Here is a 26,378-nt window from a genome sequence, read left to right as displayed (position 1 = left end):
GAAAGGGCAAAGAGGAGGGTGGTTTGTTGTAAAGATAAATTAAGGAAATGTTTGTAAAGCTCTTCATAAACCTTAAAGCCCTATAAAATGCCTGCTGTGATTTTTTTTAAATAAAAATTTGTTACACCTTACAGGGTTCTTTTCATGACACAGATGCTGTGCCCAGCCTGAGCATCCCAGAAGGCTTTTCCCTTCCATGACCTACTCATAGAAAGGGTTCTCTTGTCCTATGTCATAATCTCATTTCATGTAAACTCTCCACTACCACCATGTACCAATTTTAATCAATATTTCAAAATACTAGATGCTGTCCACTAGCATCAAAATGGCAGTCCTAATGTCTTTCTGCATTCATATGGCCCCACACAAGTGCCAAGTCTGTACCATACTAGCTAGCCCACTACACAGAATGCCATAATTTATGAGATGTGGTTAATTGACCCAGTCTTATGATGGTTTCTACCTGGTTAATTTTCCAACCCCTATAACTTTTTCTCCTGCATGAATTGCTCCAGTTTTCTGAGGCTGCATTTCACAGCTTGTGAGCCAACAGTAAATCAGAAATCAAATCAACAATAGTTAAGTTTCTGCTATATTCCAAGCACTTTAAGACATCTGAAATATCAGCCATTATATTTCCCCACATACTCAGTTTATATTTAGTAACAAGGCAGAGAATTCTAAAATAGGAGAAAGATAAAACCCATCAAAAACTACTACTTCATTCATGAAATGGAATGTTCCTCTCTTGATACGCAGGGTAGTCCAGAAGCCTTAATACTGCACTAAGACTTTCAGGACACCCTGTGTCTGTGAACTGGGTTAAGTCCAGCGGTATTTACATATATGTGTTTGCTTGTTGGTTCTTCCTTTAGATTGTGAGCTCCTTGAGGATGGGACTTTCTTTTACCTCTTTTTGTAGCTCAAGCACTTAGCACAGTGCCTGGCACATTATTGTTGCTCAGTCATGTCTGACTCTTCTTGACCCTGTGGATTACAGCACACCAATACTGTCCACACAGTTTTCTTGGCAAAGATAATGAAATGATTTGCCTTTTCCTTCTTCAGTGTATTGAGGCAAACAGCAGTTAAGTGACTTGTCCAGGGTCACACAGCTAGTAAGTGTCTGAGACCACATTTGAGCTCAGGTCTTCCTGACTCCAGTCTCAGCTCTTTATTCACTGAGCCACCTAGCTGCCTCTGCCTGGCACATAGCAGATGATATGTATGTGTGTGTGTGTGTGTGTGTGTGTGTGTGTGTGTGTGTGTGTGTGTAAAGATGACGTATACATATATATATATACATATATATAAATATATACACAGAGAGGCACATATGTGTATATATATACACATATATGTATATATACATACTTACCCATATATATATATACACACATACACATACATACATACATACACATATATTGATTGACAACTAATGAGAACCAACTTAAATTTTCAATGTGAGCCTGTACACCTCAGAAATCAGCAAACACTACAAATTAGGGTTTGATTTCTTGCTCCCTTTGACTGTGCAGGCTTGGGAAAGTAATGGAGAAAATGTTAGATAATGTAGATTAAACTTAAAAGTGTATTGTGCATACTTTTTTTTGGTTGTTAAACTTTTACCAGCATGCCCCTGGTTAAGTATTACATGAAATCAGCCCCATAAACCTGTACCTTCCATTAAAGTCCATTCCAACATCTCATCATTTATTTCATGGGGTGACCTTGGATTCTTCCTCTGGCAGGGCCCAGAGATAAGGCCTAGGCTAGACCTGTGATTTTCCTGGTCTAGAGAACCCTTAAATAAGTAAAACCAATTTTGCAATGAGGGTTGGTACCATCTCTTCAACTTAGAGATTTTGAGAGCAGAAGTTTGAAACTTGTAGCCAGTGGAGTTCAAAATTCCATTTGGACCTAGGTTAAAATTTAATTGGGAAGTGTTTAACAAAATGAATATAAATACAATGCAACATAGATAATGTTAACTTGTGGTTTTCTAAGTCAATATTCAGTCCACAAGGATTTGTTTCTATGTTCCTTTTGGCACCATTGGTCTAGAGCCCTAAGAGATTAAGTGACTTGCCCAAAGTTATAGAACCAGTATATGGTATGGGCAGAATTTGAACCTACATCTTCCTGGTTTGAAGGCCAGTTTCCTATTCACTTGGCCAAGTTGCCTCCTTGATATATAGGGTCCTTCCTTATAACATAATTCTGGCAGAACCTACACCGAATTGAAAAGGCTTAGAGCATCGCTGGGTCTTCCAACAAAAGCTAAGCCTAACTAAATTCAAAGTTTGGCTATCACATGATAAATATTTTGTGCTCCTAATGAACCCACCTTCTGAAGCCTAAAATGGTCTCAATCAGAGTCAGAACCCACATTACTAAAATTAGTTATCTTCCAAAGTATTGAATTACAAGCCAACAAACACAGTGAGAAAAAGGGAAAGTTCTGACTTAAGAACACAGCCTGAACATCTCAGAAACTCACACATACACACACAAAAAAAATTTTTCACACAAAAGAAAATCCCTGAGGGATCATACATTTGGGAGTCACAGGACAGCAGATTTAAAGCTAGAAGGAACCTTGGTGGCCACCTGGTCAAACCTCTTCATTTTACTGATGAAGAACTTGAGATGTGGATGAGCAATGTGACTTGATCAGGGTCAAAAAACTATCAAGTATCGGAGGAAGGATTTGAACCCAAGTGTTCCTGACTCCAAGTCTAGCATTATCCATTGGGCCAAAAGATGATACACTATACTTCTTCACAATGGGGACAGGGAATTCTGAGATGAGGAAATTCCTTCTAACCACATTTCTACTCAATCTGGGCATTTGTTGGTCCTTTCATGGCTACCTCTCTGTTTTTTTGTCTCAGTCTCTTTCTCTCTACTATAACCCTCTCTCTCTCTCCCCCTCTCCCTCTCCCTCCCTCCCTGCCTTAGAGCCTAGTACATCTCAATGACTTCACCAAGGATACACTGATAGTAAATCCCAGAAACGGATCTTGAACCCAGGCCCTGTCACCCCACGACTAGTACTTTCCCCCTATTCCAACCTGCCTTTGAGGAGACCATGTGGAGGGCACAGGTGGCCAAGACAACCCATTCCTGTGGCACTGCGGGGTCCCTGCATTTTTTCTCCTCTCGTGGCACTGGGCACAACTATCCAGTTAGTCATCAAACATTTATTAAGCACCTACTATGTGTCAGAGGGGGGCCATCTCTAGTCATCCTGATTTATATCTTGGCACTGGACCCAGATGGCTCCAGAGGAGAAAATAAGGCTGGTGACATTGCACAGACCTTCCTCACTTCAATCCAATTCACTTGCAAGTCATGGCATCACCTTCCTGATGCTGTGGTCCTCTTCAAGAATGAAGGACAAACAACAATAGTTGTGGCTATGAATAAGGCTTGTTATTCAATCATCTTCAGACCTTTCTGACTCTTCCTGACCCATTTGAGCTTCTCTTGGCAAAAATAATGGAATGGTTTGCCGTTTCCTTTTTCAGATCATTTTACAGATGAGTTAACTGAGGCAAACAGGGTTAAGTGACTTGCCCAGGGTCACACAGCTAGTAAGTATCTGAGGCCACATTTGAAATCAAGGAAGATGAGTCTTCAGGACTAGCACTCTATCCACTGTACCACCTAGGTTCCTTGAATAAGGTTTAATCAGCTTCAATTAATCAGGTCACCTTCTCTCTTCTTCCAGCAGTAGACCAAAATCTCCCCAGATCCCTGATCTTCAATTCCCTTCTCACTGTTCAAATATCAACTTCAAACTCTATTTTCCCCCCTAAAATCAAGCACATGATAACTCAGCATTCCCTTGATAACCAAAATTCAGAGGACTGATAGGTAGAAAAATCCAAGATTTTATATGGATCCATGAACTTGTGTTAAATCACAAGTCAAATGCACAGTCCAATTAGGAAGTTTAGTTAAGGATGGCCCCAGGGTGTCCACATGGCTACAAGCTCAGGCCAGTTTCCCTATCTACAAAACCAGCTTTATCTTACCTAGGGCCAATCACCACCCAGCTGAACTGCACAAATAAAGCATAAACAAAAGGTTAGCGGAGGCAAATAGTATCTTCAATGCTACTTAACATAGGGAGCTCTGGCCTCTCCTATGAGGTCTAATACTCCTAGAAAAATGATAAGAGCTATTGTCATTATCACAACTAATATTTATAAACAATAGGAACCCACACTCCTAAACAGCACAGAATTTCAAAACATACTATCATTGTTGTGTTATTTATCCTTTATTGAACACCAACAATGTGCCGGGCATTAGAAAGCCTTCTGTCAATTCTGTCCTCTCAGATAACACAACAAAAAATCCGGTCTCCAACTAAGGGCTGTCACGTGGAAGGAGTACACTTGCTCTATTTGGCCCCAGAGGGCAGATCCAGGAGGCAAGGGATAAAAGCTACAAAGAGGAAAATTTGGGCTTCATGTCAAGGAAACACTTCCTAACAGTTGTGATTGCCTCAAAGTGGAATGGGCTGTTTGGAGAGGTGGTAGGTTCCCTCTTATTGGAGACCTTTAAGCAGAGGCTGAATAAGCACTTGTCAGTTATGTTACAATAGGGATTCCTTTTCTATCTGAGTTGGCCATAGAGCCCCTTTCCAACTCTCAAACTCTGTTCAAAAAAAAATCCCTTATTATTCAACTAACTGAAGTAACGATAGATAATAACTAACTCAGGAGTAATAAAATAGACAAAAGATAACACAGTAATTACACAAATTTAAGGCAAAAGAAAAAATCAGTTTGCTTTCTGTTCCTTTCCTATGGAATTTAGAGATTATATTTCATTGTTTGACAGCAACTTAGGAACACAAGTAGTATAATTCTGAACTCATGGCATATTCTTCAACTCTCTTTACTCAAAGCAAAAGGAGAGAGACACACCATAAACACAAGATCTGGAAACATTCTTGTTCTTACTTTCTCTTGGTGGCTGCACATCTGGGTTCCAGGGGTTCAATCATCATCTCTTCACAAAGGTATCCTCAAACCACACACTCATTCTTAATCTTTCTCAGGAACTCCAGTCTTACACTGTTCTTGTTCAGCGGTGTTGACTTTTCTTGACCTCATTTGAAGTTTTCTTGGCAAAGATATCAGAGTGGTTTGCCATTCCCTTCTCCAGCTCATTTTACAGATGAGGAAACTGAGGCAAACAGGGCCAAGTGACTTGCCTAGGGTCACACAGTTGTCTGAAGCCAGATTTGAATCCAGGAAGAAGAGTCTTCCTGACTCCAAACCTGGCACTCTATTCATTGTGCCACCACGCTACCACTATATCTGGCTGTCCTACATTGACAATGGCCTTTTGGCCATCTCTACCTGATCGACCCATAGACATCTCAAATTCATTATATCCAAAACAAAACGCAGTTATCTTTCTCTCATAAACCCACTTCCTACAAATATCCTTATTTTTTTTTAACAAGGGCATCATCATCTTTCACCAAAATCTGAAACACCACTGTTATCCTTGCCTCTCTTCTCTCCCTAATCAATCCTCTTCCATCCAATCATTTTCCAGATTCTGCCAACTCTACCTACACACTATCTCTCACACGTGTTCTATTCCCTCATCATCTCCTAATTGGTCCCCCTGTTTCTAATCTCTTTCCTCTCTGATCCTTCTTCTAAATGGCTAAAATAATCTGCTTAAAGCACAAGTCCATTACCCTCCTCAAGAACTGTCAATGGCTTCCTATTGCCTTCTAGGATAAAATACCAACTCAGCTTAAAACAAAGAATTTTAAGAGCTGGCTCCACCCCTACTTTTGCAGGCTTATTACATTACTCCCTCTGACACACTTCATTTTCAGCCAAACTATCCCAAAAAGTCCAAACTCCATTTCCTAGCCTTTGAACCCACAGATGTCCTGTAAGGACATAATGTACTCTTTCCATGCTACTGTCCCTTAGAATCCTTCACTTTTTTCTAGTTTCATTTAAGGTACTACCTACTTCAAAAAGTTTTTCCTGACCCCCTGATTGTTTCAAATACCCCCTATTCAAATTATATTGACTTTACTTATCTCTAGAAATATTGGAAACCTCCAGTAGAACATAAAATCCTTGAGGGCAGGAACCGTTCATTTTGTCTTTGCATGCCCAGCACCTGATATCATGCCTTGCATATAGTAAGGACTTAATGAATGCCTATCAAATTGAATTGAAGAAAATCTGACATACAAAATTACCCCTCCCCAAACAAAGAAAATATCATGATCACAGTTCTAGAGACAGAAGGGGCCTTTGACATATCTAGTCCAATAGACTAACTTTACAGAGACCCAGAGAAAAGTGACTATTCCAAGGTCACACAGTCCCAAGGGGCAAAATGAGAATTTGAACCCAGGTCCTCTGATTATCCATTCATCACTCTTTCTACTACACATGTTGCTTCATCTACTGACTTGCCCAGTTACAGAAGAAATAAGTAGGGGAGCTAAGATTTAAATTAAGGCCCTCTGATTTTAAATCCTGACTCTATCCAATACAACCTGCTGTGCTAGGAGGATTATTCCTCTCATTACCAAAGGATTTTCCACTTTAGAAAATTTTCACTGCAAGGTTTCCTTAAAAGGATCTATTACCCTGGTACAGTCAAATCAGATTTGAATTATAAAAATTTGGGGTTAAAAAACTCTTGTGCAAAATGAGGCACCCCAATACTGGTTTTTCTCACTTATTTTATATTTCACTGTCTTGCTTCATCCATGAAATAAAGAGCTGGTTAACCATCTGGATGAACCTGGAACCCATCTGGACTCCAGGGAGCACTGTAGCAATTTATATTAGCAAACTATTTGAAGATCTTAGATTAGAAGCCTGAGAAATATCACCCTTCATGCATAACATTCACATGTTCTGCCCTGCAAAAGTAGCTGACTGTCCTCTCCACTTCCCCCAAAAAGCATCAACTCAACATCCCCAGTACTGGGGAAAGAGTAGTGGGTGAGGAGACCAGATTTACAGTCTCAGCTATGTTACGTCCCACCTATGTTACTTTCAGCACCGAACTTCCCTGAGACAATTAGGTAGACTAGAAGATAGAATTGTAGTTATGAAAGCCTGCATTCAAATCCTGCCTCAGACATTTATTTACTGGTTGTTTGACCCTTGGCAAGTCACTTTACCTGCCCCACCCTCAATTTCCTCATCTATAAAATGGGGATAATACTAGCATCCACATCCCATGACTGTTGTTAGGATTGAGATAAATGCACCTAAAGTGCTTTGCAAACCTTAAAAGCACAACAGATAGGTTAGCTATTAGTAGTGGCAATTAATAGTTAGCATTAGTAGCTGTAATATTTTCTGCACCTCAGTTTCCTAATCATTGGAAAAGGTTTTAGACTACAGGAACTCTAAGTCTCTTCCTGTTCTAACATTACGTCATTTATTTGATAACTTAATGTGGGGGGTGGAGGGGAAGGGAGGAAGAAAGAGAACACAAATGGAAGAATTCTTTTGTCTCATTTCCAAGAATGTTATAGTTACTGATCTCTCTTCTAGGCCTTTGTTTGGTTTGTTGTTTTTTTTTTCTGATATCAAAGGTTAAACAAATAGACGCCAGCACCACAATTATGCATGCTACTCTCTTTCTGTCTGTGCCCAATCTAGTTAAGTTCGCATCAGTTAGAGGAATGGGTGCCAGCCAAACTGATGGACAAAATAAGGCAATTCATTACTTCTCAGTGCCCTGCCCTTAATTCTTAATGACTAGGCAATCAAATACTCTTCTAGCCTTTTGAAAGCCTACTTCAGCATACCTAGTCTGATTTAAGATCCAGTCTCATAAGGTCAGGCAGGCAAGTCACCAAGATTATTTCTCCTCTGTTAAGTAAGCCACTGCTCAGCTGAAAAGCAACCTAAAGTTGGACCTAGAACACAATTTTTCCTTGATTTCATGCATTAATCTCCTAACTTCTGAAATATCTGGCTACCCTAGAACATGCTCATGCTCCAACTTTGGCAAAATATGTTAAGCATCCTATGGATTTCATATATGTGTGTGTACATGCATGCACGTGCACACATGTGAGCAGTGAATTACTGATTTCTATCAGTGGAGTTTCCTACACCATATGATCCCCACACTAATGAAATCAGACCAAAGAAATCATCCCCACCTCCAAAGAAAAGAAAAAGAAAAAGCAACTCCAAGTTCATATAAATTCAAACCAATAGTACGAAATTTCCATATCAATTATCAGCTGACATTATTGGCTTCCACTTCATCTCTAGGGTTTTAAGTTAAAATGTAAATTAGGGCAGCCAAGTAGCACAGTGGATGGAGTGCCAGGCCTGGAGTCAGGAAGAGAGGAGTTTAAATCCAGCCTCAGACACTTATCAGCTGTATGACCCTAAGCAAGTCACTTAACCCTGTTTGCCTCAGTTTCCTTATCTGTAAAATGAGCTAGAGAAGGAAATGGCAAACCACTCCAGTATCTTTGCCAAGAAGACCCCAAATGGGGTCACGGAAGAGTAGGATACAACTGAAATGACTCAACAACAGCAACACATTCATAGTGAATGTGGTACTTAACTGACTTATATAACTACATTGTTATTAATTCACTATGTAATTTGACTTACACAACACAAGTTAATATTGTGTCTCAAAAATGTATTACTAATCAAAATATTTTAATGGGGATTTAAAATCAACTTCAAACATCTTTTACAGCAGCCTTTCCTAAACTGTGCTACTAAGAACCGTGAGGTTTCAATCATGTGAATAAGAATGAAAGATGTTTTGATGCTGAGAAAAGCTGTGTGAGTAGGAGGCTTTTACTCTGTGTAGTTGTGCATGTTATCCTACCCTAAGTACAGGACATATGCTCCTTTAATAATCCAATGCCTTTTCCATCAAAGCTAGGTGGTGATGTGTATAGAGCTCCAGGCTTGGATTCTGGAAGACCCGAGTTCAAATTCAGTCTCGGTCATTTACTATCTGTATGACCCTAGGCAAGTCACTTAACCCTGTCTGCCTCAGTTTCCTCATCTATAAAATGACCTAGAGAAGGAAATGGCAAAACCACTCCCCTATCTTTGCCAAGAAAACTCCAAATGGGATCACAAAGAATCGGTCATGACTGAACAACAACCACAAATTGAGTCTTAGGCATGAGCGTCTATTTCAGAGGAGGAAGTAGTTAAATTCTACCAAAAAAACAAAAACACTTGATAATAATCTCCAAATTAATTCTACATTTCCTTCAATACTAGGTGACTTTAAGGCAAAAGTAGAAGACATAAGGAAAGATGATGAAAAGTGTTGGAAAATTGATGAGAAGAAATGACAGAAGACAAAGGATTGCAGACTTATCCCACCTATGTGGATAAATAGGTATGAAGCTTCTGTATATACTTTCTTCAAGAAGAATGGTGAGGCTCTAGACACAGTAATCACTGAATAACACTCAAGAAAAGAAAATTGATTTGATTCTAAAAGAATTCTAAAAAGATTTGTGAATCATTTCTAAAACAACAGGTTGTTCATTGTTTGATCATCAAAGTATTAGAGCAAGGATCGAGAACTTTATTAAAAGAACAAAAATGAGATGACATCATGAAATTCAGGCAACTTGAACTTGACCTATTTTAGCAAGCTGTTAATGTGCCAAAACAAGAATTGTGTAAATGAAAAAACATTGACAGAGACTAGCCCAGTTTCTTAAGAACATTCTACCACACCAAATCAACTGCCAATTAGACGAAAGAAGCCTAGCAATTTCCTTAGTCAGCAAACACTTGATCTCCTTGACAAGCAGAAGGATATGGCAGCCAAAGGCAACCATGGTTTAGAATATGAACATATTTATACAACATTATGAAGGTATGTAGTAAAATATGAGCAGTATCACTTCAAACACAGCAAGAAGCAGGATGGGAGAAATCAAGTTTGCAGAAAGCTTTATTAAAGAGTCAGACCATCTCAATTATCATTTAAGGATAAGACTGAAAAGACAAACAGAAGAAAAAATGGAAAAGATCTCCCAAGATTTCTTTAAGAAACCCTTTTCTTTATGGTTGGCAATAGAATTTGGATTCTAACATCATAGTTCCTGATTTTCATAAGGAAGTAAATATCAAACTTAAAACAAAGGTAAGAAGAATAGCTGGACTAAATCAAACATACATCAAACAAACATGGTCCATGCTGGAGGTGACAAAATTCTGAAGACATTGAGAGATCAATTCTCAAGACACCCAAAAGAGGAGAGGATGCTAAATACCTGAGGGGATTAGAAATCATGGGCTAATATCAATAAAAGGGAAATGAAAAAATATATAATTACTACACATACTTTCCCCATAAAAATCTTTAAGAATAATTTAAACACTAAATGGTGCAGTGGATAGAGCACCGGTCCTGGAGTCGGGGGACCTGAGTTCAAATCCAACCTTAGACATTTGACACTTACTAGCTGTGTAATCCTGGGCAACTCACTTAACTCTGATTGCCTGAAAAAAAAATAATTTCTACATATATCAAAGGCCTCCACAAAATCATTCTCCAAATATTCATTATTGCATAGAAGTGATTCTAAGGTCCCAAAATCTATATGAAAGAACTTATGTTCCAGAGATTCTACTATGCTAAATTGTCTTCAGTCCTAGCCCTAGTAATACAGCAAGGTGATTCTCTGAGGACCAATCTAGCTAAGTACTAAGAGGGAGGCCATTTAATGGTTATTTCCTTGACCATGTCAACCCATCAGAAAAATACAAAATGTCCCCCATTTCTGTGTGACTATCCCATTTTGGCTCTTTAGTGATAATGGCAGAGTGAGGGGAGGGTAAGAATCACAGTTTTTTAATCTATAAGTAAAACTGAATTCAATTATTGGTACTCTAGATGTGAAATCCTACTCTAATAACCAAAGACTATATTGTTGGCAGAAGTGAATCATATCAATCTTGACATTTTTGCTATAACCAAGCAAGAGGGGTGTCTGAGGGGTGGTCCTGGGGAGAGGAGGAGTGCTGGTGTGGTGGAGCTTGTTGTGGCAGTGGGGAGGAAACACCTCGCGCCTTATCATAGCACCTTAGAAGAACTGAAAATTTACAGGTCCCTAAAAGTATCTCTGAAAACAGCTGTACAAACCCCCAAAGCTTGGGACAGTACATTCTCCACATAGGAAGCAGACTCTTACCTTAACAAAGAGTTTAAAACTCAAGTAATTGGCCGGGATCATGAGTAAGCAGTGCAAAAAGAGTCAGACTATATTATCTTACTTTGGTGACAAAGAAGATCAAAACATACAACCAGAAGACAACAAAGTCAAAGCTCCTACATCCAAAGCATCCAAGAAAAATATGAATCAATCCCAGGCTTTGGCTCAAAAGGGATTTTGAGAAGCAAGTAAGAGAAGTAGATGAAAAACTGGGAAGAGAAATGAGAGCGATGCAAGAAAATCATGAAAAACAAGTCAACAGCTTGCTAAAGGAGATCCAAAAAAATACTGAAGAAAATAACACCTTAAAAAATAGCCTAACCCAAATGGCAAAAGAGGTCCAAAAAGTCAATGAGGAGAAGAATGCCCTAAAAAGCAAAATTGGCCAAATGGAAAAGGAAGTCCAAAAGATTACTGAAGAAAATACTTCCTTAAAAATTAGAATAGAGCAATTGGAAGCTAGTGACTTTATGAGAAATCAAGACACTGTAAAACAAATCCAAAAGAATGAAAAATTAGAAAACAATGTGAAATGTCTGATTGGACAAACAACTGCCCTGGAAAATAGATCCAGGAGAGAGAATTTAAAAATTATTGGACTATCTGAAAGCCATGATCAAAAAAAGAGCTTAGACATCATCTTTCAAGAAATTATCAAGGAAAACTGCCCTGATATTTTAGAACCAGAGGGCAAAATAGAAATTGAAAGAATCCACCAATATCCTTCTGAAAGAGATCCCCAAAGGATAACTCCTAGGAATATTGTAGCCAAATTCCAGAGTTCCCAGGTCAAGGAGAAAATATTGCAATCATCCAGAAAGAAACAATTCAAATATTGTAGAAACACAATCAGGATAACACAAGATTTAGCAGCTTCTACATTAAGGGACCAAAGGGCATAGATTACAATATTCCAGAGGGCAAAGGAGATAGGATTACAACCAAGAATCACCTACCCAGCAAAACTGAGTATAATCCTGCAGGGGAAAAACTGGTCATTCAATGAAATAGGGGACTTTCAAGCATTCCTGTGGAGAAGACCAGAGCTGAATAGAAAATTTGACTTTCAAATACAAGACTCAAGCGAAACATGAAGAGGTAAACAGGAAAGAGAAATCATAAGAGACTTATTAAGGTTGAACTGTTTACATTCCTTCGTGGAAAGATGATATTTGTAACTCATGAGACCTTTGTCAGTATTAGGGTAGTTGGAAGGAAAAAATTATATGTATGTAAATAGATAGATAGATAGATAGATAGATAGATAGATAGATAGATAGATAGATGGCACAGGGTGAGTTGAAGATGAAGGGGTCATATCTGGAGAATAAAATTAAGGGATGAGAGAGGATTATACTAGGAGAAGGAGAAATTCAGAGGTAAAACAGGATAAATTATCTCACAAAAAAAAGAAAAGGAGCTCTTACAGTGGAGGGAAACGGGGGAAGGTGAGAGGGAATGAGTGAATCTTTTTCTCATAGGATTTGACTTAAGGAGGGAATAACATACATACTCAATTGGTTATGGAAATCTGTCTTACCTTATAGGAAAATAGGGGGGAAAGAGAACAAGAGAGTAGGGGGATGATAGAGAGGAGGGCAGATTGGGAAAGGGGGTAATCAGAAGCAAATACTTCTGAGGAGGGACAGGGTCAAAAGAAAGAATAGAATAAATGGGGGGATAGGATAGGATTAAGGGAAATAGAGTTAGTTTTTCATAGCATGTCTACTGTGGAAGTGTTTCGTATAACTGCACATGTATAGCCTATATTGAGTTGCTTTCCTTTTCAGTGAGGGTGGGTGGGGAGGGAGGAAGGGAGAAAATTTGGAACCAAAGTTTTAAGAACACATGTTTAAAAAAAATGTTTTCATATGCAACTGGGAAATAAGAAATACAGGAAATGGGGTACAGAAATCTATCCTGCCCTATGGGAAAATAGAAGGGGAAGGGGATAAAAGAAGGGGGGGGAGATAGAAGGGAAGGCAAACTAGAGGAAGGGGTATTCAGAATGCATGCCATCTTGGGGTGGGGGGAGGGGTGAGATGGGGTGAAAATTTGGAACTCAAAATCTTGTGGAAGTAAATGTTGAAAACAAAAAATAAATAAATTTATTAATTTTTTTTTAAAAAAAGAAAGAACTGATGGAGACTGAATGCAGAACAAAGCATACTTTTTCACTTTGTGTACTTTCTCTATGTTTTTTTTTTGAGTCTGTGTCTTTTTTCACAATGTGACCAATATGGTGATATGTTTTGCATGATTGATCATGTATAACCTATATCAAATTGCTTACTGTCTTAGGGAGGGCTGTTGTGAGGAAGGAAGAAAGGAAATTTGGAACTCAAAAAAATTTTTTAGTGAATGTTAAAAATTGTCTTTACATATAATTGGGGAAAAATAAGACATTATTTTTTTAAAAATAACTACTGGCCCATAAGTCTACCCTCTCACCTACACAAAATCTCTATAAGTCATCTACATATCTATTGATATCACCTACCAGTAACATTAATCGCCAGTGAGGCCATTAGTAAGAATTAAGTGAGCTTTGTGAAAGTGATATTCAACAATGATCACAATTTTACCACTTCACACAATTAACTAAAAGATGTAAAGACTAGAAGATACTACTGCACTTACTCTTTGTTGAATATGAAAAAGTATTTGATTCAATAAAGCAAAACATTATCTTGTAGGCTCTTTATCAACAAGATGTCTCCTATTCATTCATTAAAAGCATTTAGGGGCAGCTAGGTGGCACAGTGGATAGAGCACCAGCCCTGGAGTCAGGAAGATCTGAGTTCAAATCTGGCTTCAGACACTTGACACTTACTAGCTGCGTGACCCTGGGAAAGTCACTTAATCCCATTGCCTAGCCAAAATAAATAAATAAATAAAGAAGAATCTCTACTATAGACAGAGTTTGTCTATCAGCATCTATATCAGGGACAGATAATACAAATGGACAATGGTTTGAGCTCAGAATTCAACAGGAAGAGTAGATAAGGTTGGATTTCCCTTGAGAAATTGAAAAGCTCCTTTATAGACACCAAACTTCTCACTAAAGTGAAAAGTAATTTTTAAAAAATTTATTTAAGAGGCAGCTACATGGTGCAGTAGATAGAGCACTGGCCCTGAATTCAGGAGGACCTGAGTTCAAATCCAGCCTCAGACACATAACACTTACTACCTGCGTGACCCTGTGCAAGTCACTTAACTCCATTGCCTACCCCCAAAAAAATTTATTTGGTATTTTATTTTTCCCCAATTACATGTAAAACAATTTTTAACATTCATTTTTAAAAGTCTGAGTTTCAAATTCTCCCTCTTCCTCCCTCCCCACCCTAACCCCACTGAGAAGGCAATTCTATATAGGTTATACACGTGTAGTCATGCAAAACATACCCATATTAGTCATGTTGTGAAACAAAACACAGACCAAAAAAAAAAAAACCCTCAAGAAAAATAAAGTAAAAAAAGTATGCTTAAATCTGTATTCAGTTCTTTCTCTGGGAATGGATAGCATTTTTCATCATAAGTCCTTCAGAGTTGTCTTGAATCACTGCATTGCTGAGAATAGCTAGGTCATTCATAGCTGATTATCTTACAATATTGCTGTTTCTATGTACACAGTACATTTCACTTTGCATCAGTTCATGTAAGTCTTTCCAGGTTTTTCTGAGAGCATTCTGCTCATCATTTCTTATAGCACAATAGTATTCCATCATCATCACCTAACACAATTTGTTCAGCCATTCCCCAATTGATGGGCATACCCTCACTTTCCAATTCTTTGCTACCAGAAAAGAGCTTCTATAAATATTTTTGTACATATAGGTCCATTTCCTCTTTGTTTTTTATCTCTTTTGAGATACAGTGGTATTGCTAGGTCAAAGGTATGCATGATTTTATAGGCCTTTGAGCAGTTCTAAATTGCTCTACAGAAGGATTGAATAAGTTCACAACTCCAGCAACAGTGCATTAATGTCTCATTTTTCCCCACGTTCCCTCCAACATTTGTCATTTTCCTTTTCTGTCCTATTAGCCAATCTAATAATTATAAGGTAGGGCCTCAGAATTATTTTAACTTTCAATTCTCCAATCAACAGTGAGTTAGAGTATTTTTTCATATGGCTATAGATAGCTTTGATTACTTCATCCGAAAACTTTTGGTCATTTAATGATTGGGGAATGGATCTTATTTTTATACATTTGACTTTGTTCTTTATGTTTGAGAAATAAGGCCTTTATCAGAGAAACTCAGTTCAAAATTTTTTTCACAGTTACTATTGTTAATTGTATTTCCCTCCATCCTATTTCCCCTCCCACCCCCATTTATCCTATTCTCTCTCTCCTCTCACTCTGCCCCTCCTCAAAAGTGTTTTTGCTTCTGACTACCCCCTCCCTCAATCTACTCTCCCTTTTATCAACCCCCCCATTCTGTTATCACCTTCCTCTCCTACTTTCCTTTAGGGTAAGATAGATTCCTATACCCAATTGAGTGTGTATATTTTTCCTTCTTTGAGCCAGTTCTGATGAGAGTAAGGTTCACTCACTCCCCTCTACCTCTCCCATCTTCCCCTTAACTGTAAACGCTTTTTCACACCTCTTTTATGTGAAATAATTTACATCATTCTCCCTCTCCCTTTTCCTTTCTCCCAGTATATTCCTCTTACCCCGTAACTTTATTTTGTTAAATATCATCTCTTCATATTCAACTCACACCTGTGCCCTCTGTGTATGTATGTATGTACACATATATACATACACACATATATATACATATATACATGTATATATGTACATATATATATATCTGTATTGTGTATATGTATATTTTTTTCCTTCTAACTGCCTAATAATGAGAAAGTTCTTATAAGTATCATTTTCCCATGTAGGAATGAAAACAGTTTGAACTTATTAAGTCCCTTATGATTTCCCTTTCCTATTTACCTTTTTATGCTTCTCTTGAGTCTTGTATTTGAAAGTCAAATTTTCTATTCAGTTCTGGTCTTTTCATCAGGAATGCTTGAAATTCTCTATTTCATTGAATATTCATTTTTCCCCTGAAAGATTATATTCAGTTTTGCTGGGTAGGTGATTCTTGGTTGTAATCCTAGCTCTTTTACCCTCAGGAATACAACATTGAAAGCCCTTCAATCCTTTAAAGTAGAAGCTGTTAAATACTGTGTTATCCTGACTGTGGCTCCATGTTACATGAATTGTTTTGTTTTGTTTTGTTTTCTGGCTGTTCACAATATTTTCTCCTTAACCTGGGAGCTCTGGAATTTGACTGTAATATTCCTGCCAGTTTTCATTTTGGGATCTCTTTCAGGAGGTGATTGGGGATTCTTTAAATTTCTATTTTACCCTCTGGTTCTAGAATATCAGGGTAGTTTTCCTTGATAATTTCTTGAAAGATGATGTCTAGGCTCTTTTTTTTTTGTCATGGCTTTCAGGTAGTCCAATAATTTTTAAATTATCTCTCTTGGATCAATTTTCCAAGTCAGCCATTTTTCCAATAAGATGTCATACTGTCTTCCATTTTTTTCATTCTTTTGGTTTTGTTTTAATATTTCTCGATTCCTTATAGAGTCATTAGCTTCCATTTGCTCAATTCTAATTTTTAAGGAATCATTTTCTTCAGTTAGCTTTTGTACCTCCTTTTCCATTTGGCTAATTCTACTTTTTAAAGAGTTGTTTTGGTTTAGTTTTTCTTTTTCTTCAGTGAATTTTTGTGCCTCTTTTTCCATTTGGTCAATTCTGCTTTTTAAGGCATTCTTCTCTTCATTGGCTTTTTGGACCTCTTTTACCATTTGGCCTAGTCTGTTTTTTTAAGGTGTTATTTTCTTTAGTATTTTTTGTGTCTCCTTTACCAAGCTGTTCACTCGTTTTTTCATGATTTTCTCACATCACTCTCATTTTTCTCCCCAATTTTTCATCTACCTCTCTTACTTGATTTTCAAAATTCTTTTTGAGCTCTTCCATGGTCTCAGACCAATTCATAATTTTTTGGAGGCTTTGGATGTAGGAGCTTTGATGTCTTTGTCTTCTTCTAAGTGTGTATTTTGATCTTCCTTGTCACCCTAGTAACTTTCTATGGTCTGAATTTTTTTCCTGTTGTTTGCTCATTTTCCCAGACTATTTCTTGACTTTTAAGTCTTTGTTAAAGTAGAGTTCTGCCTCCCAGGTGGAGGGTGCACTGTCCCAAACTTCAGGGGTTTTGTGCAGCTAATTTCAGAAGTACTTCCAGGGACCTGTAAATTTTCAGTTCTTCTAAGGTAGTATGATCTAAGGAGAGCTGTGCTCTGCTCTGTGAGTTACCAAAGCACTCTTTTGTACCCTGGAATCATGACGAGAGTCCCCACTCCCCTGCTGCCATAAGCTCTCGTGCTAGTGTTCCTCCTCACCCTGGGACTGCCACCCAGGGCTGTGACTGGGATCCAAGTATAGCAAAGCATCAGGGTCCTGCCTCAGTGCTAGAAAAGAAACCTCTAATCTCCTTCTGACCAGTTGTTTGACCCCCTTACCATCTGTGGGCTGAAAGCTCCAGCCAAAGAGTAGTTTTTTTTAAAATATAAACATTCCTCTTGCATTTCTGTATAGAAGAAAAACATAGACTACAACAGTTTCCAAAGAATATGAATATCATATAGAACAGAAAGAAACATGGTGGGCATGAGCAGGCTGCAACTAATAACTTATTCTCTTCTAATAAGAGTAAATGATGTCATCAAGGGACTTCATGGTGCTAGACAAACATGGGTTGGTCACATGATGAGAAATGATTGATAACCAGAGCACTTCATTGACACTAGGTGATGTCAAAAGAAAGGGAGAGGGTATCTGAGATGTTGGGTGGGTTCCCCATAAAGAACTTATGGACACACATAGAGTTGCATAGTATGGGCAATCATGGATAAATTATTATCTCCATCACTGGAAGGAAACTCTGATCCTCAAGTAATATAGGTTAATTCAAGGAATAGTTGGCTCCCTTTTCTTTTGTGGCCCTCAAGCAGATAAAGGATGACTGCTTGTAGACAAAGCAGTAAACGAGTGTCTTGGTCATATACCGATTTAGCTTATGTAAATGTTTGTTGACACGAGTAGTATATAAACATAATAGTATATATTTATATATAAACTATATATGTGTATGTACACATATACATCTATATGTAGATATGCATGTATATATACTCATGTGCAGGTATGTGCACACATACACATGTATGTGTGTATATACATATATATACATTATAAATGTGTGTATATGTATGTATACACACCTGTATATATTGTCTTCCTTTCAACATTAAGTCTTTTGTCCTCTAATAGCTTTCATCTTCATTCTCATCCATTGTAGGAAAGATCTCAATCTTAATTCTAACAATGAAACCCTCTCATTCATTTTCACAGGCTAGAGAAATTTTATTCAGTTCTGCTAGCTAGATTTTTTAAAAAAAGAAAAAGCACACTGAAGTACACCCATTAATTTATCCCAATCAGCCAGTACAACTTGAATTAAGAGTAGACAAGGTGATCAACAAAACAAAACAGTTTTTCTGTCCTGTTTTTCCAATACCAAGATAAATGATGTTGATTTAACACTCTACGATTCTTAGTGCACCCTTTGGGGACCAGCCTTCTTGATTTAAGGAGTCTCAAAAAGCCCAGTGCCACTAGAAACTGTCCATTTCAGTTTGTCACTGGTCACTGGTTTGTCATTCTTCCACTTAGGTACATTTGGGTTAATGGTCTTCTATTAAGACAATATATCTTGAGCTGGGGAAGTGAGCCATTACTCAATCATGCCTTAATAATAATTGCTTTTATCAGGACAGACAGCTTTATTCTAACACCTCACTCAAAAGTGCCAATGAAGAAATGGGAATTTTGGTGGAGTTGGGAAAATATCAGAAAATATTTAATGCGACCTAAACATTTACTTTTATGGCAAAGTGACAAAATACTGTAAACAATATGGTAAAATATGGTAAACAAACATAGTGATGCTCTTCTATATGAAAACTGTAGTGATCTTACAACCAAGTGGGCAAAGATGACGATTTAATTTTCTAATCATGGCCACCATAGAAGGACCCACCTTGTGTCCTTCTATAACAATGTCAGCCATACAGCAGCCATAAGGTATAGCTGGCATCAGCTCCACCTGGTGATACTGCTATATCTTCTCCTGCAGAGGAGCCTTGCCAAGCTCAGTCATGTCTATTAATGTCTTTTCAGCGACCAGGGCATAGAGCAGGGCGACCACATACAAAGCCTTCTTTCCTTGCCTTTCTTCTATAGACCAAACTCCTAAGGACCGGTAAGCTCTAGGCTTCACAACCTGCTCCTGGACATGTATGTATCATATATTAAGTAATATATAATATTCTAAGGTATAAAGAGCAGCTAACTTCTCTTTCAACATGGTGATAGAGCTGTTGATCTGGAGGATCAACTTCAGCATAATTCACAGATCACTCACTGACCACATTCAGAATTTTAAAGTCCTTCAGTTCTTCTCTCTGGTGAGCCTGACCCCATCCTGCCCAGTCTTGTCTTCCTTTCAGTCCCTGTCCCCGCCCTGAATTCTGCTAGGGTACTTGAAGTCCTGAGATTATTTATACTCACCAATCAATCCATAAACATTCATTAAATGCTACTATGTGCATTCACTTTGAGCCTTTTCCCAAATATCTTACCCATAGATAATGGCAAGTGGGGAAAAAATCACTTTTTATTATCAGCAGCAAGAATGGTTGAGAAAATGAAAATATTTACCTTATACACTTATATTTCACATCTTAAAGCAGTCAACATCTTCTATTTGAGTCCTTACTAACATAGGTCAATCCCTGAGTTTTTTCCCTTTAATGGGTTCCACTCTCCTAAATTACTTCAGCAGTTAGTTTATGGTCTTTTCCCCTATCTTTATGTGCCATCATCTATTATTTCAATTTCATGTTGATGATCCATCATAGTCTCATGATCCCTTACCTCCATTTCTACCTTAGTATTATGCCAGGATTGTCATCTTAGACCTCTCCAACACTCAAACTACTCCACCCTCCCAGAATTTGATCTCATATTTCCTTCCCCCACCATCTCTTGTCCTTCCAATAATATCACTCCATAATTGCCCCTGAATCAATGCTTGATGGATAGAGGAAAGAGTGCTGAACATGATGTTACTAGTCTCAAGCTGAAATCCCAAGGAACCTTGGGCCTAAAACACTGTTTCATCATCTGTAAAATAAGGGGATGGAACTAGATGACTTCTAAGGTCCCTTCCAATTCTAGCTCTATGATGCCATGAGCCCCTCTTTTGCCCTGTTCTATTTATCTAGTTCAGGGGTGGGGAATCTGTGGCCTTCTAGGTCCTCAAGTGCAGCACTTTGATCAAATTCAAACAAATCCAGAAATATTCTGTGAAGTTTGGACTCAGTCGAAGAGTCGCACTTGAGGACCTAGAGAGCCACATGTGGCCTCGAGGTCACAGGTTCCCTACCCCTGGTCTACTCCTTGCCTAGTGTTGATGCAACCACTTCATGGCCCCTCTTTCCCTCCATCTCAAGCTCATAAACATTTCACAAAGAAAAAAATTGTTTATTAACAGACAACAATTTTTAAAAAAGAAAAACAAGAGAAATAGTTTACCATCAGCTACTCTCTCTCTTAAGTTTTAAAACACTCCCTCTGAATTCACAGCCCTACCTTCATCTCCCCCTGCTCCAGGGCTTCAGAAAGGGGCAGCACCTCTTACTGTTACTCTGCTGCTTCTCTGGAAATTGCTCACTCCCACTGCAGCCATCTCAGTACTCTCTGCATGACGTCCCCACAGCACCTGCCTCAGTTTCTTTTCCACAACCTCTCTTGGTCACTTTTGTGGACCATTTCCCGCTGTAAACATCCTTCATAGCAACAACATGGAACTGGAGAGTAGGTACCTTTCCCCAGATCCCAATGTTCAGCATTAGATGCAAAGAAAAAAAAATATCAAGGCCATGAGGTCCAAGTGAAGGCCCTACTAGAACCTTGCACTCTTTAGCTTCCCAAATTACCTCAGGCCACAAAGAACAAAAGGAGAACATCCTAAGTGCTAGTTTTATCCCTCACACTAACTTCCATCTGGGCAAATGTCATACCTTGATCCTAACCTTTATTCCTCCAAGGTCACAATCCCAATATACCTAGAAAAAGCACATCCTGTTTGATTGACCTTTATAGAAAGCCTTCACAGCTCAGAGGTAGATAGGGGCTCATAGGAGAAGGAGACACACAGACACAGACACACACACACACACACACACACACAACTTGAAAGCATGGATTACTATTTCATAGCTCACTCAGAAACATGACTTATGATTCAATCATTTTTTTGCCAAAGTTCATAGAAACAGATACTGGTGAAGTCCTTGGGAGGTTAAACATAGATATTTGGAAAATGCTTTTGTCCACACTTTTACAATGACAACCACCACCAACAAAAATATAATTTTAAATAAATATACAAGAATGATTTTTTTTAAATCCAGTATCTTTGAGGAAAGGTCTCTTTTTTTTTTTTAACAAGTAAGATCAACAAGCATCTATTAAGCATCTACTGTTTGTCAAGAACAATGTGAAGCACTGTATCACTAATTTAACTATAAAGTTAAATTCAAGTTGTATAATTTTTTTAAGGAAAAATTGAAATTAAAATGTATTATATGATTTCTTGTTTTCTTAAGCAGCAGATAGTGAAGACAGTTTAACCATTTCCGAGTAAATCAAGGTCTTTCTCCATATTATGTTTCTATAGAACACAGTTATACATCTATTAGAATTTCCCTTTCTCCACAATTTGACTGTTAATGCTCTTGTCTTTAGCAGTTCTCTCAACCCGTGTGCAGTCTGTTAGGGAATGAGAAATGAGATAACCCTGCTTTTTAAGAATGATGGGCTAAAAAAGATTTAGTAACACTCTGAGTAGGGGCTTAAAGGCCCCAGTATCATTACTGGGGATTTTTAAGAGGGGCATTTTCATTCCAAGTTCAAGGTTATTTTCAAGAGGACTGTAGTTGTCAAGAAGTACCTTGATGGGGAAGGCAAACTTTCAACTTAAGGAGAAAAACAATTCTTCAGTACTTTTAATCACCACATCACATAATTCACTTAATGGAATATTGGTTTGTTTGTTTGTTTTTTTGATTGATTTTTAGTCATAAAGTCATTTTGTTTTCCAAACAAAAATTAAATATTTTTACCAGGTCATCATAAAACATCTCTGTCTTTACATCCAAATTACAGTATGAAAAAGAACTTTCTTGTTTTTTTCCAGTTCCCAAAGGATTTCTTAAACTATACAGTATTTCTTAAACTACGTAGTAGAATTTATGAGTCTAAAGGAAAAAAAAAAAGGATTTTCTGCATAGACAGCTGAGTCTTGTGATTAAGTGTTTTTTAACCAATTTATACATAGATTTTGAATGTATGATAGACTTTAAAACTTTAATCATTTATTAAATGGCTAATATGTCTAGATAATAAAAGATCATGCTAAAATATGACATTTTTAATTTGGTATTGCTCAGGGATGGCAACTAGATACTTAAGTCAGATTAATTCTTTTTTTAAATTACCTAAATACTAACTCTGATATTGAATACTAGAGAAATTAGCAAGAAAAACATCTAGAAATAGTGATGGCCTATTGTAAGCTATGTAACTCTTCCAACAACGTGGAGAGTACATCATCTCAAATGCCATGTTGTTACAAACTAAAAATCCTATTCCATAATTTTCACATCTGAGTTTTTCCATGTCTGAAGTTAAGGCCCTTTATATAGATCATAAGATCATAGAACTAGGTGTAGAAGAGACCTGAGACGTCATCTGGTCCAAATCCCTCATGGAAACTGAGGCCACTCAAGATTAAACGGACTGCCCAAAATCAACAAAAGTGTCGAAATCAAGATCTGAACTTTTTTCAATGAACAAAAGTTGATTTTCTCTCCCTCATGTAACTCCTCCCCCACTGAAAAATAAAAATGAAAACAAATCCCTTGTAACAAATATACATAGTTGAGCACAATAAATTCCTGAATTGGTCGTGTCCAAAAACATATCTCTTTCTGTATCTTGCGTCCATCATCTCTTCCAAGAGTTTTCCTTTTAATCTTTCTCCTCTTGAAGGAAAACACAGTTGATTTGAGAATTGTCCCCCAAAAACTATGTAATGGCACATAGATGAGACCATTCAGTATGCTCTGCATTTCCTACAGATAATAGGAGTATTCTACAAAAAGCTGAAATATTCTTAAGGCTCCTCCTGCTTTCAGTCAATGCATTGAGTATCTTATCTATTTTTACAGTATCCAATGACCTGAAGTGAATTACTTTTTTTTATTTGGCTATGGCATCAAAGGGTGATTGGCTTTGATTAAAATGAGGTAAGAAGGCAAAAAATCCCATTAAAATCTGATTTTGCACATTATTCAGGGATCACTAGATCTGCAGGTTCACTATACAATAGCACATTGAGCATAGTAAAAGCAAAAACAGCAAACAATCCTCTGACTGGCAAACAATGTCTCCCAAAGCAACCCAAATCAGACCCCTGGGAGAAGGGTTAAAAGAAAAATCCTTCCTTTTTGAAAAGAGCCATCAATTCCATTCATAGGGCTCCCTTTCATCCCAAGTAAAAGCAATTTCAGTGAAACCCTTTATTTGCATTTATCTCAATTTACATTTTCCCACAATTGATGCCCTTTTCCCTATCTTTTATATTTCCTACCTTATGGGTAACTCTGGTTCCTGTAATTTGCATTTCCCTAAATGTACACTCATTTCTCACAAAAGCTTGTTAAATAGCACCATTGTTTGCTATGAAATTGGTCCTGAAAAGCACTGTACAAGGCATAAATAAGGGCTTAAGACCTTCGCAGATGCCTCTTGGGCTTATGCCCAAGCTAACGTGGAGGAGAAAGCTTTAATATCTCTGCCTTGGTTGGGGGCGAGGGGGACTGTTCTGGCAAGAGGAGAATCATTCGAGGCCATCTTACTCAGGGTTTACAAAACAGCTTTATTAAAATGTGATCCAAAGTACTACCAACAATAAAGCAAAAATACGGTGTACAAAATTTATTAATTTGTCTCCATTGATATTTCCTGAGTCCTATACGCTGGAACACTTTCCATAAGCAGTCAGAAAACAGCATACAAAATAATTCTCAGAGTACTTAGGACATATCCACGTATGAAAATGTGCATAGAACAGAGAGATTAAAAGCTTGCCCTGTAAGGTTACATTTGCTGGATGCGAAGAGTAACTCAGTTAAATATGAACAATTTATCTTATATGATAAAATAAATACACCAAAATTCAGAATAGACGATCAAGACCAACCTGAGGCAAAATTGTGCAAAAGTTGAACTCCATCTCCAGAGCCATTACCTCCTCCAGGACCCTTTCCACTCATTCAGGGACCCTAATTCCCCTCAGGCTCCAAGACTCCTTCACATTAAGGAATACTCCTACCTTAGCTTATTCAAGGCACAAATAACATCAAGCATTATTCTTCCCAGAGGCAACTAGATGAAGCATTGAATGGGGTGGGAGCTGGTCTGGGTGTCAGGAAGACCAAATTCAAATCCTGCCTCAGACACTTACTAGCAATGTGACCCCAGTCAGGTCATTTGATTTATTTCTCTCTCAGGTTCCTCATCTGTAAAATGGGCATAATATCACCTACTTCCCAGGGTTATTCCAAGGATCAAATGAGCTAATTTATGTAAACTGCTTTATAAAGTATTATTATTTTAAGTGAGACCCACGAGGAGACTTTGGAAAGGCTTAATCAACTGAACATACAACTTCTTACTGCTTGAAACTAACGAGACTGTGGGTTAGCGAGGTGGCTCAGTGGATAGAGTGCCTGAATAGAGTGCCCAGCCAGGAGTCAGGAAAATTCCTCTTCCTAAGTTCCAATCTGGCCTCAGACATTTACTAGCTACGTGACCTTTGGTAAGTCACTTACCCTGTTTGCCTCAGTTTCCTCATCTGAAAAATGAGCTGGAGAAGGAAATGGCAAACCACTCCAGTATCTTTGCCAGAAAACCCCAAACCCCGTCACAAAGTGTCGAACACAACTTAAAGAGGCTAAACAACAATGAGATTCTCCCAAGGGGATAATACTTTTGAATGGAGGCCTTTCATATCTTTTAAATCAGAACTCAGAGGCAACAATCTACTCCAGATTTGAGGCAACAATTAGCAGTTAGGTGAAAAGCTCTGATAACGTGATAAAAAAAAGTACCTGTCCTTATTCTGACTTCCCATTGTTACTAATCCAAACTTTTTTTTTTTTTTTTTTTTTTTGCGCTGGCTCATTGCTTTACTAAATAAAAAACTATGGACCTGGAAAAGTTGCTTCTATATTAACCATGTCTACCTTTTTAAAGCTAAGCTAATTTGAAGAGTTGTTAAACTATTTATGTGGGTTTTTTTTCCTATTGGTAACATATTTGACTATCCATCTTTCTGACAAATATTTGGCCCACTTTCCACAACTGACTATAAGTACAACTTTATCTAACCTACTGCAAACACTATTCAACATTTTCTAGTCTTCAGACACCATATTCTCAGTTTGGAGAATCTCTGAAAGGAAAGAATGAGAATATATGAGTTCTAAGTCATGGCACTTTATTTAGAGCAAAGCCATGTTCCTCCTTTGTAGGGCAGAACTATGTCAGCATAACCTGCAAGAAAAATGGCAGCTGCTAAAAAAAAATTATTTTATGAAGAATGTCACTCACACCAACCAGCCCAGTATTTCTTTAGGCTGTTAGATCACTGCTATCAGTTCCACTTAGTTCAATACTTCAAGGATTTGTGATTTCAATTCTACCCCTAACGAAGTCCCAGTACCTCAAGAGATGGTCTTGATGAGTTACTAAACTCTAGTCCATTCATCCTCTGATGGGTAACCCTATGCTGATGAATCTCTCTAATTTAGCTAGGTGGTCTTAGGATGTTGGATATTCAGTTCCATCACTGAGTCTTGCACATACTTGAAGCTTATGCTTTTTTGGAATAGCTGTCAATCATCTAAGGTTATCTCTATACCCTGGGCACCTAGGTGGC

The 26,378-nt window shown here is 37.9% G+C and overlaps 1 protein-coding gene across 1 annotated transcript in view; it reads right to left on the bottom strand.

Annotated features, from left to right (window-relative positions):
• LOC114025601 (ras and EF-hand domain-containing protein-like) overlaps window positions 1–26,378 on the bottom strand; it is a 107,309-nt gene that overhangs the window by 67,673 nt on the left and 13,258 nt on the right. The gene's annotated exons all lie outside the window — the stretch shown is intronic.

Source organism: Vombatus ursinus, unplaced genomic scaffold, assembly GCF_900497805.2.
Source record: "Vombatus ursinus unplaced genomic scaffold, bare-nosed wombat genome assembly UNPS02014832.1, whole genome shotgun sequence".
NCBI classification, from domain to species: Eukaryota; Metazoa; Chordata; class Mammalia; order Diprotodontia; family Vombatidae; genus Vombatus; species Vombatus ursinus.
The sequence above is the reverse complement of the archived record's forward strand: the minus strand, read 5'-3'. Positions and strand labels throughout refer to the sequence as shown.